The sequence below is a fragment of the Triturus cristatus genome, chromosome 6, assembly GCF_964204655.1.
Source record: "Triturus cristatus chromosome 6, aTriCri1.1, whole genome shotgun sequence".
NCBI classification, from domain to species: domain Eukaryota; kingdom Metazoa; phylum Chordata; class Amphibia; order Caudata; family Salamandridae; genus Triturus; species Triturus cristatus.
This window is the reverse complement of record NC_140589.1, coordinates 1,118,569,067-1,118,583,515: the sequence shown is the minus strand read 5'-3', so window position 1 is coordinate 1,118,583,515 and position 14,449 is coordinate 1,118,569,067. Positions and strand designations below refer to the sequence as shown.

The 14,449-nt window shown below is 47.9% G+C and overlaps 1 long non-coding RNA gene across 1 annotated transcript; it reads left to right on the top strand.

Moving 5' to 3' along the window:
- The first annotated feature begins 2,918 nt into the window (after positions 1-2,918).
- LOC146821052 (uncharacterized) lies at positions 2,919-13,423 on the top strand. The gene is made up of 4 exons (XR_014962657.1): positions 2,919-3,020; positions 12,296-12,385; positions 12,503-12,596; positions 13,014-13,423. It is a non-coding gene; the product is annotated as an uncharacterized LOC146821052 (long non-coding RNA).
- The last annotated feature ends 1,026 nt before the right edge of the window (positions 13,424-14,449 follow it).

Here is a 14,449-nt window from a genome sequence, read left to right as displayed (position 1 = left end):
CCAGCATTTTATTGAGGATCAGCTTCAGGGTCCCATTATACCTCTCAACTAGGCCGTCTGTCTGGGGGTGGTACACTGATGTCTTAATGCGTTTTAGATTCAAGGTTTTGCATACCTCTTTCATTAGCCTCAAGACGAACGGGGTACCCTGATCTGTTAAAATCTCCGGAGGGAATCCCACTCGGGAGAAGAGCTAGATCAGTTTGTCAACGATGTTATGGGTGGTGGGTGCTGACAGAGGGAAGGCCTCCGGATAGCAGGTAGTATAGTCCACCAAAACTAGGGCGTACTGGTGTCCTTTTCGTGTTTTGGGAAAAGGGCCTATCAGATCCATCCCTCCTCAATCGAAGGGAACGCCTATGATTGGTAAAGGCTGAAGGGGAATCGGGGGGTGGTGATAGGGGTTCTTTTTTGACAGGTTTCGCTTGAGCGGCAGTACTTCTTTATATCCCCATATATTCCAGGCCAGTAAAAATATCTTAGGATATTTTGGGGGACCTTCTCCGCACCTAGGTGGCCCGCAATGAGGTGGATGTGTGAAAAGAACAGGATCTGATCCCTGAACGCCAGAGGTACAAGTAATTGTGGATTCCCCTCCTCAGTCCCTTTTCGGTATAACTACCTGCCTATGGTAAGAAAGTGGGGGTAGGTTGTGGGAGGGGTGAAGTCATTGTCCCGTTCGTTTTGCCAAGCATGCTGGAGCGTGGGAATGTTGGTCTGAGCAAATTTATAATTCCTGTCCAATAGCCACGACTCGGAAGAGACAAGGGCTGGTTGGGAGGTACCCTCGCTCGCCTCTCTCTCTCCTGGGTCGGTTTTAATGAGCACGGTTGAGAGGAACATGTTAAAAAACCCCGGGTTGTCAGTCCCTACCCCACCCGAATGTCATAGGTGACCCACCTGTCGGAATGATACAAATGGAGGCAACTGGTAATGGTCGTATGTCCCCGTGTACGCACCTGATGTGTACTAGAACTTCAGGTAGGATTTGTGTGGAAAGTGCCAAATCCCCTTGTATCACAGATTGCCTACACCCAGAATCTAAAAGGGCCTTTATCTTCCTCCCATTCACATCTACACTCACATAAAACGCGCTCCCCAATTCTGCTGCATACATGATGGAGCGAGATATGTACCCAACTTCCATGGGCTCCTCCAAAGACTTTTTGCGGGGACATAGTCGCGGTATATGTCCCCAATCGAAACATTGGGGCCCTTTGTACGGGGGAAGGTCATGTCTCGGTGTACGAGGTTTCTGTGTCTCGGGGGGAGCTCTCTGGTTCCTTTTCTCAAGTTTTCCTGGAGGGGGATGATTAGGCTTCTCAGATTCCCACTGTAGGGCACGGGGTTGGGCCCTAAAAAAGGTAGTGGACATTTTGACTGCTTGTTCAGGGGTCAAGTGGAAATGTAGTCTTAGCCATCTCTGAGTGTTGTAAGGAAGCGCTTCTAGGAATTGTTCGAGATATATATTATTCATTATCTCTTCTTTAGTGCTTTCCGCCGGTTTTAACCATTTGCCTTGAGCCGAAACTACAGTGTTTTGGGGTTTTCTCCAGGGTGACCCCTCTCTTTCTGGAATCGCACCCGGAATGCTTCGGCATCCAGCCTGAGGTGGTCCAGGATGATGTTTTTGATCTCTGCATAGGGTGTGTTCCCCGTGCTGTTGGCCACCTGATAGGTGGCCTGGGCTTTGCCAGTCAGCAAAGGAACCAAAAAAAAGGCCATTTTTCGATGGGCCATCCACAGGCCCGGGCCGCCCTCTCACAATTAAGCAGGAAGGCACCTGGGTCCTCCCTGGCTACCTATTTCTGTAGGAAAACACCTGTGGGTCCTGGTGTGGGTGCTCCCAGGGCCTCCTTTGGTCGCTGTGTGGTTTGTCTACTAGCCAGCCTCTGTATTTCTTCCAACTAGGCGGCCATACTGTTTTTGAAAACATCTCTGTCTGCTTGGGCTGAACTCAGCTGGCGTTCCACGGCCCATCCTAGCTTGTATTGACCAGTGATCAGGTATTGTATCACAACGTCTATTATCTCCGTACTAACTGACAGGTTGCCCGCATTCTCCAGCAGTTGTAGCGGTAAGGAAGGAGCACGTGAGACACCAGGTTGTTTTAGCTTGGGCTTTATTGATATTAGTCTCTTTCTTTGGGAAGCCAGAGTCAATGCGCATGGGATAATTCCTTCTTATCCTCTCTTGTTCAGCTCACAGGGTTGGTTCATGTCCTCCTCTCTCTTGCTTCGGGGCTCGTCTTGGGTTCTTGGGAGGCTCAGGGAGAGAAGAGGGTATGGAAAAAGTGAGGGCCGGTTTTAACGGCGACAACAATAAGGGAGAAAGGGAGTGAGGGACCACCCGTGCTCTTCACACACACTCCGTGACGTGAGGGTTGGTGCTTGGGAATGGATATGTGTGGGTTAACAAGGCGATATTAATCACTGGCAGTCACCTTTCTCCCTACCCACCCCGAGACACGGTCCCGTACCTGTCTAAGCCACGCTCCTCCAGGAATGTGGCGGGGCGCTGAGTAGGAACATAGGCCTCCGGGCTCTCCGGATTCGACTTCTCTGTCCAGGGCCGAATTGCGTAGCGGATGTCTTTCCCGCGGCGTCTCCTTCCGATTCTCCACCCGTTCCACGCTCGCCTCCTCCTAGCGTCTTCTGGGTCTCTCTTCTGCATCGTCAGGGGTGATGTCATGATCCTGGGCAGAGCCTTTGGGAGACCAACTCCAGTTAAAGGGACCAAAGTCATTGCTGTGATGCTCTAAATAAAGTTGGATCTCCTCCTGTCTTTATTGTGTTTTTAAAAAAATGCCAGACAAGAGAGAGAGAACCAATGAACAGCACCTGTTAGCGCTGTTCGTAGTGTTAAGACGTGTTCATTTAATATGACGCAAATACGTTAGGCACGTCAATCAGAGACATAGAGAAACAGTGTTTAAATAGCGTGTGAATCATCCAGGGACGAAAGACTTTCACAAACAATTAGGACGGACTAAGAGGCCGCAGGTTCTGTTATTTAGTAAGGTGAGTTGGGAGAACAATGAGATGATTCTTTTTCTTTGGGAGAGAAGAGACGGATGGGTGTAAGGATAAGGATACTCTAGCCAAGATCACCGTTTATGGCAGAATCTCTTATAATATGCAAGTAACCATATGTCGAGAACAAAGTGATTGATGACAAGAAACGGGAGCAATGTATATGAGTACCAAATTCGTTTTTAATAAATAGCCGTAAAATCACAAGAGGGTTGAATAACAGGATGTGTTCCTGTGTATCTATCCGAAAATAGACGTAGAATAGAATGGATTACTGATCGAGGCTTTTGTTGTGTTTTAGAGCTAGATACAATATGCTCTAACTTGAAAAGGATCTAACGGAATCCATACTGAGTGTAGGAGAGTAGGATCTGCCTCTTATGGTTACCCCCACTTTTTGCTGGTGTTTCACTGTTTTTCGACTTTATACTGGCTGGGGCCCTGCTATTCAGGACCCCAGCCTAGCTGATTCCTCTCTAAATTGATTGCATGTACTTTAGGTACACTCCAGATTGGATTCTGGGGTATCCTTTTGAGTCCCTAGTATATGGTATACTATGTACCCAGGGCATAGGTACCCCAGAGGCCTATCAGGGGCTGAGCATGTATTGGCCCACCCCTGGAAAGCCCTTCAAAATGACACCACAGGTATGCTACTGCAGCCTGGGTAAGGTGGTGCATGCACCCCTTACTGAGGCATAGGTTCACTATACCTCACCTATCACTGCACATAGTAACCTATCAGTCACCCCTATGGCAGGCCTTATCAATCCTGAAGGCAGGGTGCTTGGTTATATGTGAGAGGGTGCCCAGGCATGAGCTGAGCCCCTGTGCAGCCTTCCGAATCTCTTCTCCGGGGTTGTCAGTGGTGCAGCCTGACCATATACTCTTAAGTGCATTATATCTAAAACGGTTAATGCTAACTTTGGACTGGCTGCACGGAAACATGTCGTGTTTAGTGTCAAACACTTTGGAATCATACCCCCACATCAATTCTTGATGTGAGAATATGATCCCACCCTTCTAGAGGGAGAGACATGACAGCACCAGTATACCCGGCACAAACTTAACTGAGCCCTAGCCTCACAAAATGGATGCTGCAGCCACAGTCACGTGTCCGGCAGGGGAGGGATAGATGGGTGTAAGGATAAGGATACTCTAGCCAAGATCACCGTTTATGGCAGAATCTCTTATAATATGCAAGTAACCATATGTCGAGAACAAAGTGATTGATGACAAGAAACGGGAGGAATGTATATGAGTACCAAATTCGTTTTTAATAAATAGCCGTAAAATCACAAGAGGGTTGAATAACAGGATGTGTTTATGTGTTCCTGTGTATCTATCCGAAAATAGACGTAGAATAGAATGGATTACTGATCGAGGCTTTTGTTGTGTTTTAGAGCTAGATACAATATGCTCTAACTTGAAAAGGATCTGAAGGAATCCATACTGAGTGTAGGAGAGTAGGATCTGACTCTTATGGTTACCCCCACTTTTTGCTGGTGTTTCACTGTTTTTCGACTTTATACTGGCTGGGGCCCTGCTATTCAGGACTCCAGCCTAGCTGCTTCCTCTCTAAATTGATTGCATGTACTTTAGGTACACTCCAGATTGGATTCTGGGGTATCCTTGTGAGTCCCTAGTATATGGTATACTATGTACCCAGGGCATAGGTACCCCAGAGGCCTATCAGGGGCTGAGCATGTATTGGCCCACCCCTGGAAAGCCCTTAAAAATGACAACACAGGTATGCTACTGCAGCCTGGGTAAGGTGGTGCATGCACCCCTTACTGAGGCATAGGTTCACTATACCTCACCTATCACTGCACATAGTAACCTATCAGTCACCCCTATGGCAGGCCTTATCAATCCTGAAGGCAGGGTGCTTGGTTATATGTGAGAGGGTGCCCAGGCATGAGCTGAGCCCCTGTGCAGCCTTCGGAATCTCTTCTCCGGGGTTGTCAGTGGTGCAGCCTGACCATATACTCTTAAGTGCATTATATCTAAAATGGTTAATGCTAACTTTGGACTGGTTGCACGGAAACATGTCGTGTTTAGTGTCAAACACCTTGGAATCATACTCCCACATCAATTCTTGATGTGAGAATATGATCCCACCCTTCTAGAGGGAGAGACATGACAGCACCGGTATACCCGGCACAAACTTAACTGAGCCCTAGCCTCACAAAATGGATGCTGCAGCCACAGTCACGTGTCCGGCAGGGGAGGGATAGATGGGTGTAAGGATAAGGATACTCTAGCCAAGATCACCGTTTATGGCAGAATCTCTTATAATATGCAAGTAACCATATGTCGAGAACAAAGTGATTGATGACAAGAAACGGGAGGAATGTATATGAGTACCAAATTCGTTTTTAATAAATAGCCGTAAAATCACAAGAGGGTTGAATAACAGGATGTGTTCCTGTGTATCTATCCGAAAATAGACGTAGAATAGAATGGATTACTGATCGAGGCTTTTGTTGTGTTTTAGAGCTAGATACAATATGCTCTAACTTGAAAAGGATCTGAAGGAATCCATACTGAGTGTAGGAGAGTAGGATCTGACTCTTATGGTTACCCCCACTTTTTGCTGGTGTTTCACTGTTTTTCGACTTTATACTGGCCGGGGCCCTGCTATTCAGGACTCCAGCCTAGCTGCTTCCTCTCTAAATTGATTGCATGTACTTTAGGTACACTCCAGATTGGATTCTGGGGTATCCTTGTGAGTCCCTAGTATATGGTATACTATGTACCCAGGGCATAGGTACCCCAGAGGCCTATCAGGGGCTGAGCATGTATTGGCCTACCCCTGGAAAGCCCTTCAAAATGACACCACAGGTATGCTACTGCAGCCTGGGTAAGGTGGTGCATGCACCCCTTACTGAGGCATAGGTTCACTATACCTCACCTATCACTGCACATAGTAACCTATCAGTCACCCCTATGGCAGGCCTTATCAATCCTGAAGGCAGGGTGCTTGGTTATATGTGAGAGGGTGCCCAGGCATGAGCTGAGCCCCTGTGCAGCCTTCGGAATCTCTTCTCCGGGGTTGTCAGTGGTGCAGCCTGACCATATACTCTTAAGTGCATTATATCTAAAATGGTTAATGCTAACTTTGGACTGGTTGCACAGAAACATGTCGTGTTTAGTGTCAAACACCTTGGAATCATACTCCCACATCAATTCTTGATGTGAGAATATGATCCCACCCTTCTAGAGGGAGAGACATGACAGCACCGGTATACCCGGCACAAACTTAACTGAGCCCTAGCCTCACAAAATGGATGCTGCAGCCACAGTCACGTGTCCGGCAGGGGAGGCCTGGACAATAGGTTTCCTGTCACAGGTGTGTTCACCTCCCAGACAGGATGATGTGTATGGGAGCTGGGTGGGAGCACTCTCAGAGTGCTTTGAAGTCCTTCACTGGGGGCACATTTGGTGTCCCTGTGCATAGTCCAGCTCAAACCGATTCAGGAGCTTCCAGCCCCTGCTCTGGCGTGACACTGGACAAAGGAAATGGGTGTAGCCACCCCTCTTTCCAAACCCTCCCATAGGTGGGTCACCAGAGCTAGTCCAACCCCTTCCTTAGGTATAAGTAAGGAACCCCTGGCAACAGGACTTTAGATATCCTGGACGAAACTCTGCCGCTGAATCCTGGAACTTCGAGGCTCTACTCAAGACTAAAGGACTGAAGAAATCTCCCTTGGGGTCAAGGAGTGACTCCCCTGCTTGGCAGGCACCAACGAAGCATTTTGCCGGTCTGCATCTACGAAGCTCCCGCCGGACTCCGAAGTAATTGCAGCCCAGGAAGAGGATTTCCAGACATCTCACAGGCTGACCCGAGTCCCCAGCAAAGCTGAGACCCGCAGCCCTCGTGAGTAACGTGGAACCGGAACTTCTGGTCACCGTGCACATTTGCAAGTGCATTGACTTCTCGACGTCTCTTGAAGTCGTGCTTGGGGTTACTTGTAGCCCCCACCTCGAGCACCATCTGCACCGAAAGATTGTGGGCCTACACTCCACGAGTGTTCCGTGAGCCCGCTTTTTGCATTTCCGCTTGAGGCTCCTTCGCAATCCCTGGTCCATCAACTGGTGGGTCCCTGAGAAGGCAACTCTGATTTTCCTTGGGCTTCCTTGGTTGCTCCAGACATGCCCTGACTTCCCACTGCGTGGTGAGTCCCTCAGACCTTGGTGGTCTGCACCGAAGCATCTTTCTCCTTTCTGCGTGGGTTGCTGTTGCCAAGGCTTGTTGTGTCCAATCCGGGCACCGATGCTGCAGCACTCGACATCCTTCGTGGGACAGCTCAAATCCAGCTCCTGGTCATCCTCAACGCCTCCTGGTCCTCGTGGCTGAAGAGTCAAGCTTCACCTTTTTCACCTGAAATCACCCAACTTCGGTGGGCATTCGCCTATCGTGCTCCTGGTCACTGGCAAGTGACCCAGACTCTGTCCCCTCTGCATTCAGCTTCTTCTCAACTTCGATCCAGGTTTGGATCTCTTTGGACACTTCGCATCTTCCCGGCAGCAGCACTTCTTTTCCAGCTCCCATTGAAATCAACAACGCGACCTGACACCATTTGACACCTATGCACCCGGATTCCCTGGGTGAGGTAACACGAGTACTCCTGTGCTCCAGTGCTCCTGTGGATGTTGACCCTAGAACTTCCCAAGCCCCAAAGGGTTTGGTCCTGACTCATTTCTAAGTGTCCCTAATCTTTAAAAATCTAACCGCGACTTTCCCCATAGAAGCTAACGGGAGTTCGCGGCTGTGTTCTCACACTGCACATGGTCCCGTGGGTACCCTGTGTCACTACCTTGGGCCTTGTGTCTAGTTAAGTTGTGGTTCTTATACCACTATTTTAGTATATGGTTTGGCTCACCCCTAGGGCCTGACGTGTATTTGTGCTATATTACTGTTCTATTTGAAGTGTAACTTATGTGTTTTGACCTCTAGCCTCATAAAGAGACTAGAAGGGTGTGTTTAGAAATAAATACATATATTTTATATATATACCTGGTGTGGTTGTCTTTCATTTAGCCAAACAAGCTGCTTTCCATTCATTCAAGACTTAGGGCCTCATGTAGGTAAATATAATTTACCGATTCTTAAATACCGAACTTTACCGAATCGGTATTTATGAATCGGAAAGTTATATGTAGGTAATAATTCGGTAATAATTACCGATTCGGTAACATTCGGTATTAAAGAATCGGTATTTACCGAATCGGTATTTACCGATTCGGAAAAACGAAAACACATGACTGGATGAAACAGCCAATCCTGTGCAACCACACCCCACCCAACCAGGAAGTGGCCACACCCAGGCAGGTGCACACAATCAACAGACCCTGGAGAGGCTGGGAGTGCAGAGGAGAGGCAGGGAGCCAGTGCCTGATTGTGCAGCTCAAAACCACTATGTCCAGCCAGAGGACACAGAGAGATGGCGGGGAAAGGAGGAGGAAGCAGAAATTCAGCCCCAGGGAACTCCAGGTGCTAGTGAAGGAGGTGGTGAAGCAGCACCAGAAGCTGTTTGGGAGGCAGTCCCTGCAAGTGCCAGAGTCAGAGAAGCGCAATATATGGCTGGGAATCCAGGCGCAGGTCAATGCGGTTGGAGTGACCCCCAGGGACATTGAGGTCCTGAAAAAGCGCTGGTACGACCTGAGGATCGTCACAAAGAGGAAGATGGGGGAAATACAGAAGGAGGCCAGCCGGACAGGAGGTGGAATTAACAGGGCACCTGCCCTCACCGAACTGGAGGAGCTGGTGGAGGCCACAATAGAGCACGAGAGCGTCGTGGGCCTTGGGGATGCCGACAGCTCTGCCAGAGCCGCCACCCAACAAGGTAAGACGAATGCACAGCAATGTAGCCCCCCCCCTACCCCTATCCCACATCCCCCATAGTGAAATGAGTATCCCACTCCAGTCCATGTGTTAGTGCAGACAGGCAATGCATTATGGGAGATGTAGTCAGGGAAACCCCAACCATGAACTGAATAGCACAGAACAACAATGCATGGTACACACATTAGCCAAAAGGATGCAGGGGACAATGTGAGTGTTACATAAATTTATTGTGATGCTAGCAATGCAGGGCTTCAGGTACACTGAGCTGATGTTGCATTTCTGTCCACAGAAGTAACATCGCGCAGGACTGCACATGCTACAGGAGAGAGGGCACACCGGCAAGACAGGTCAGCTCTGGCCAGCACAAGTTCCGCCCAGGGAGCATTGCCACAGCCACCATCACCACTACCACAGCCCGCATCACCACTACCACAGCCCGCATCACCACTACCACAGCCAGCATCACCTCTACCACAGCCAGCGTCACCTCTACCACAGCCAGCATCGCCACTCATGTTTGAGTCAGTGGCCACATCACCGCCTGCATTTGTGAGGTCGAGGAGGCGTGCTGCTGCCAGGTTGCGTGCGTTAGACACCACATCTGACGACAGCAGGGGCCCGGAGCCAAACACTATGCCCCAGGATGGGAGCCATGCCACTGTGCCCTCCACCTCACAGGGAGAACACACGGGTGCAAGACGGCGCCGCAGGTTGCGGGTGCAGAGTCCACCAGCAGACGTCGACAGCCATGGGGTCTTCTCGGGGCTCGAGGGCAACATGCTGAAGCAACAGCGCCTGCAAACAAAGGCAGTGATGTCAGTGCAGCGACATATGCGTGGACTGAAACCCACTTTTACCAACATGGACAGGAACATCAGCACAATGGCGGTGGGGATGGGTGACATGGCAGCGGGCATTCAGGACATCTCCCAGTCCATCAAGCTGTTGTGCAGCAAATATGATGCTGACAGAGCTGCACGGCGCCGGGAACGGCAGAGGAGGGACAGTCACACCAGGGCACTCAACCGGCTGGCAACTGCCACATCACTACTCTGCCGGCGCTCTGTGTCTATGCAGGAGGGCCTGACACACTGCAGCAGCGACGTGTCTCGGGGGATGGTGCAGGTCACAAGTGCACTTGAGGTGCTATTGACTAGTCAGGCGGCCACAACTGGTGCAGGGGATGCTGCAGAAAGCATCGACACCAGCAGCAGGAGCAGCATAACACCCCCGGTCCCAGATACCCGCAGGAGCAGCAGGCGGCTTGGGGTTGGCAGTAGTGAGGAGGCTCAATCCGTGCCATCCCACACTGTAGCGCGTGGACGCAAGCATTAAAGCAGCACCGCATAGCCAAAGACTATTGGGTGACGTAACCCTGGACTTACTCCTTGTACTTACGCAATGTTGCCAGAATGGCATATTTTTGGTGTTGTGGCGTAGTGCCGCATTAAAACTACGTCATGACATACAACAACTGGCTGTGTCCCCTTACTTACTCAGAAATAGTTGCATGTGATCTCTGCCCGTCTCTCTCTCCCATCTGTTGCTGTTGGCACTCCAGCAGCGTTGGCCTCTGGCTGACCTGAATCATCCTCATTGTCCTCAAAATCTGTTAGTTCCACCTCTGTACCTCTCTTCGTGGCAAGGTTGTGCAGCATTGCACAAGTGGCAATGATCTTGCAACAGATGATGGGTGTGTACTGGCGTGCGCCTCCGCTCTTGTGGAGGCAGCGGAACCTGCTTTTCAATAGTCCAAACGTGCGCTCCACCACGTTGCGTGTAGATTTGTGTGCCACGTTATATCGTCTCTCACTCTGGGTTGTTGGGTGTAGGTAGGGAGTGAGGATGAATGACCGCAAGGCATATGCACTGTCACCTAGGTGAGTAAAAGGGAACCATCAGTCACATGCCTCAATACACTATGATTTGCAAGTTTCATGGGGCGTCACTGTTACTTACCTAGCAGGTATCCCTCTCCAAATTCTCCGGCAAGCAGTCGTGTGTAGATCCCACTGTTCTGGAAGATGTAGGAGTCGTGGGTGCTCCCAGGAAACTTCGCAACAATATCAGTGATGATGTTCCCTGCATCGCAGATTACCTGCACATTGATGGAGTGGGTGGACTTTCTGTTCCTGTAGATGTGCTCAGTGGCAGCTGGTGGGCAGATTGGGATGTGTGTGCCATCAATACAGCCAATGACATGGGGGAACTGTGCCATGTGATAAAAGTCAGTTTTAGTTTTCTGCAGTTCAGCCTGTGTGTTTGGGAAGCTGATGTAGTGGTGCATTCTCTGCATCATGGCATCCAGGAACTTCCTGAAGAAACGGGACAGGCAACTCTGGGATACACCGCCCACCGCAGCTATCACCCCCTGGTAACTGCCAGATGCGAGTAGATGTAGGCTGCAGAGCACCTGCACATGTGGTGGTATGGTATGCGCCCTTCTTGTTGGCTGGTCCAGGAGTGGGTGCAGGTCCCTGATCAGGTCCATGATGGTTTGTGGGTGTAGCCTGTACCTTTCATGTATCTCTGCGTCAGTCTGTTGAAAGAGTGTGATGCGCTGTCTGTAGATGCGTTCCTCCTGTCTCCAAATCCTCAGACCTGCTGCCTGTAGATGTAGGCGCCTTGCAATGACATACAGAGCGGCCATGTTGTCCACGCTGTTGCATTTTGGGATTGCTTATATGCACTGTTGATGCTTACCACCTGCTTTCAATCTGTGTTAATTACCGACTCTTAATTACCGAATTTCATGGATTTCTTAATTACCAAATTTACCTACATGTCTTTTTCAGTTTTACCACTTCATATTTACCACTTCATATTTAACACTTCATATTTAACACTTCATATTTACCGATTCGGTAAATATGTATTCGGTAAATATGAATCGGTATTTTAGAAATCGGTAAATATGAATCGGTATTTACCGCTTCATATTTACCGAAGACTGGTTTTTGGCCTCCTGCATCTCACTTGACTAAATACCGGTCGGTAACGGCATATTTACCGAATTTCGGCCGTTACCGACCGGTATTTAGCTACCTACATATGGCCCTTAGCCTCAAGACTGCTATCCATAGCTACCACTAGGATAGCTTTCAATAAAGGTTGTCTTTAACCTAGCATCAATAAGGGGTTGTTTGGACTGGTACAGGGTGCCTACTATAACTAGTGGACAGCAAATACCAAGCCAACTTCTCAAACTGAGGAACAGACTTTTTAAAGGAAAAGTATTCCCCGACATCCGCTAATAACAATAGCGAATACTTGGAACACTAGCGGGGATACTTTATTATTGTTTTTAATGAGGTATGTATGTTCGTTAGGTAGAAGGGAGAGCCTATAACAAATTAGGAAAATATGTGATTATAAAGAGCCTAACATGTTATTAACTTTATCATCAATATAGCCCAGATTATACATGATGCGAGCGATGGGATCCTAAAAGTTGGGACTGGTTTATCGCATAGCAGCAGGCTCATTTAGGAGATTCATACGAGTAAGTCATTAATGCCTCATATGGGACAGAATAAATACGGAGGGGAGAAAAAAATAGAGATCCCCATAATAATAAAAAACAGAAAGCACATTGAGGTTTGTTTATGTGTGTTCCCAGATCAAGATAATTCCAAGCCTCATACATGGATGGGAGATCCCAGTGATTAAGATTATTTGCATAGCAGAGTGACATACCTTTCACCTGCCTACAAGTAAGTTGCAATACACCATCTGTATATATGATAGATGATAGATGAATATGAATAGCAAATGAGTTGATTGCATTGTAACGAGTGGATGTGTGGCCCTGTGGGATTTTATGAACTCACGGTGATTGGAATGGTCAAATGTTATGGGTAACAAATGGCGAAGTGAAAAAGGGAGTTCAAATGATTTTCTAGTATGGGGAAAAAGCACTGATGGGACTTGGTGGCATGCATGTTCTGGCCCTAAATAATCCTTCATTTTTAGAAAAATTGTGGTCTTTTGATTGTAATTCAATGATGCTTCTCTGACGAAATTCAGATACTTATGACTAAAGAAATGTATTGATGTTTACAGATTTTTTATGAATGATGATGTTAAATGTTATTATTCATTCATATATATATATGTGTTTACATTTATAGGCTTTTAATGGACGGGAGTACATAATATTACGGCCTTGATAAAGAAGGTGGAATGAGATAAAGATTTCGAAACTCATCGACACCCTTTCTCTGTTGCCACAAATCCATCTATACGAACATCACCCTAGATATTGATGATATACAAGGCATCAGGGTGTATGTGTATAAGTTTAACTGTGGAGTATGGCGATTTATGACAAAGATTACTGTCTGTTTTAACTCTCGTGTTATGATTGTTTGAAGTATTGTGAATGTGATTAATTGTTTTTAACATTGTAATACAATTTTCAGGATGATCCTATGGATATATATGATTTTAACTTAGGAAAAAATTCTTTTTTTAACTTTTAAATGAATAATAAATTGTTTTAATAAATTACAATCATTACTACATGAATAAAAAGTGTTTGTGCCAATACATTGTAGCCACCAGTTGAGCGGTGACCTTTATGAGTGGTTTCTCTGTGTATGCAGTCGGGTTTGGTTGTATGAGACAAAGTGTGAACTAAAAAAGAATCCCAGAGGACGTAATTTTTAACTTCTTGTCTTAACCCTAGTCCTTTGGGTATCCAAGGGTTCCTCTCCTTTTTTGAAATAGTCAAAATACACCGTGTCTGTGTCTCGCTGTGCATCCTTTTCCGCGTTCCATCTGTCCGTCTGTAATGAGATGAGTGGGTGTGTTTCAGGAGGCACAGACCACCAGTCCCCCGAGTGGTCCTGTCTCTCCCAGTCCGAGGTGGAATCGTGACAGCATGGTTACTCCCAGGTCTATGTTCCACTGTATAGTCCATCCCCTGCAGGGAAATGGACCACCTCAAAGTTTGGGGTTTTCACCCTCCATCTCTTTTAGCAATAGGAGGGGCGTATGGTCTGTCTGAACAATGAAGTGACTGCCAAACAGGTATGGCCTCAACTTCTACATGGCCAAGACCACAGCAAAGGCTTTCCTTTCTAAAGCTGACCAACGTTTCTCTCCGGGGGGTCAACCTTCTGCTGATAAAAGCTACTGGTTGATCCTGACCCTCTGCATTAAGTTGTGACAACATAGCCCCTACCCCCAACTCAGATGCATCTGTTTGGACAATAAATTGCTTGGAGTAGTCAGGACTCTGCAGAATGGGAGCAGTGCGCATGGCCTGCTTAAGATCATCAAATGCCCTCTGACAGCTAACTGTCCACTGAACCTTCTTGGGCATTCTTTTTGATGTAAGATCATTCAAGGGAGTCACTATAGACCCATATCCCTTCATAAATCTTCTGTAGTACCCAGTCAGGCCCAAGAAAGCTCTGACATGAGTCTGGGTAGTTGGAGCAACCCAGTTCATGATGGTCTGGATTTTGCTTTGTAATGGTTGAACCTGGCCTCCAACCACAAGGTGGCCCAGGTTCACAACCTTGCTCTGCCCTATCTGGCACTTAGTAGCCTTGATAGTGAG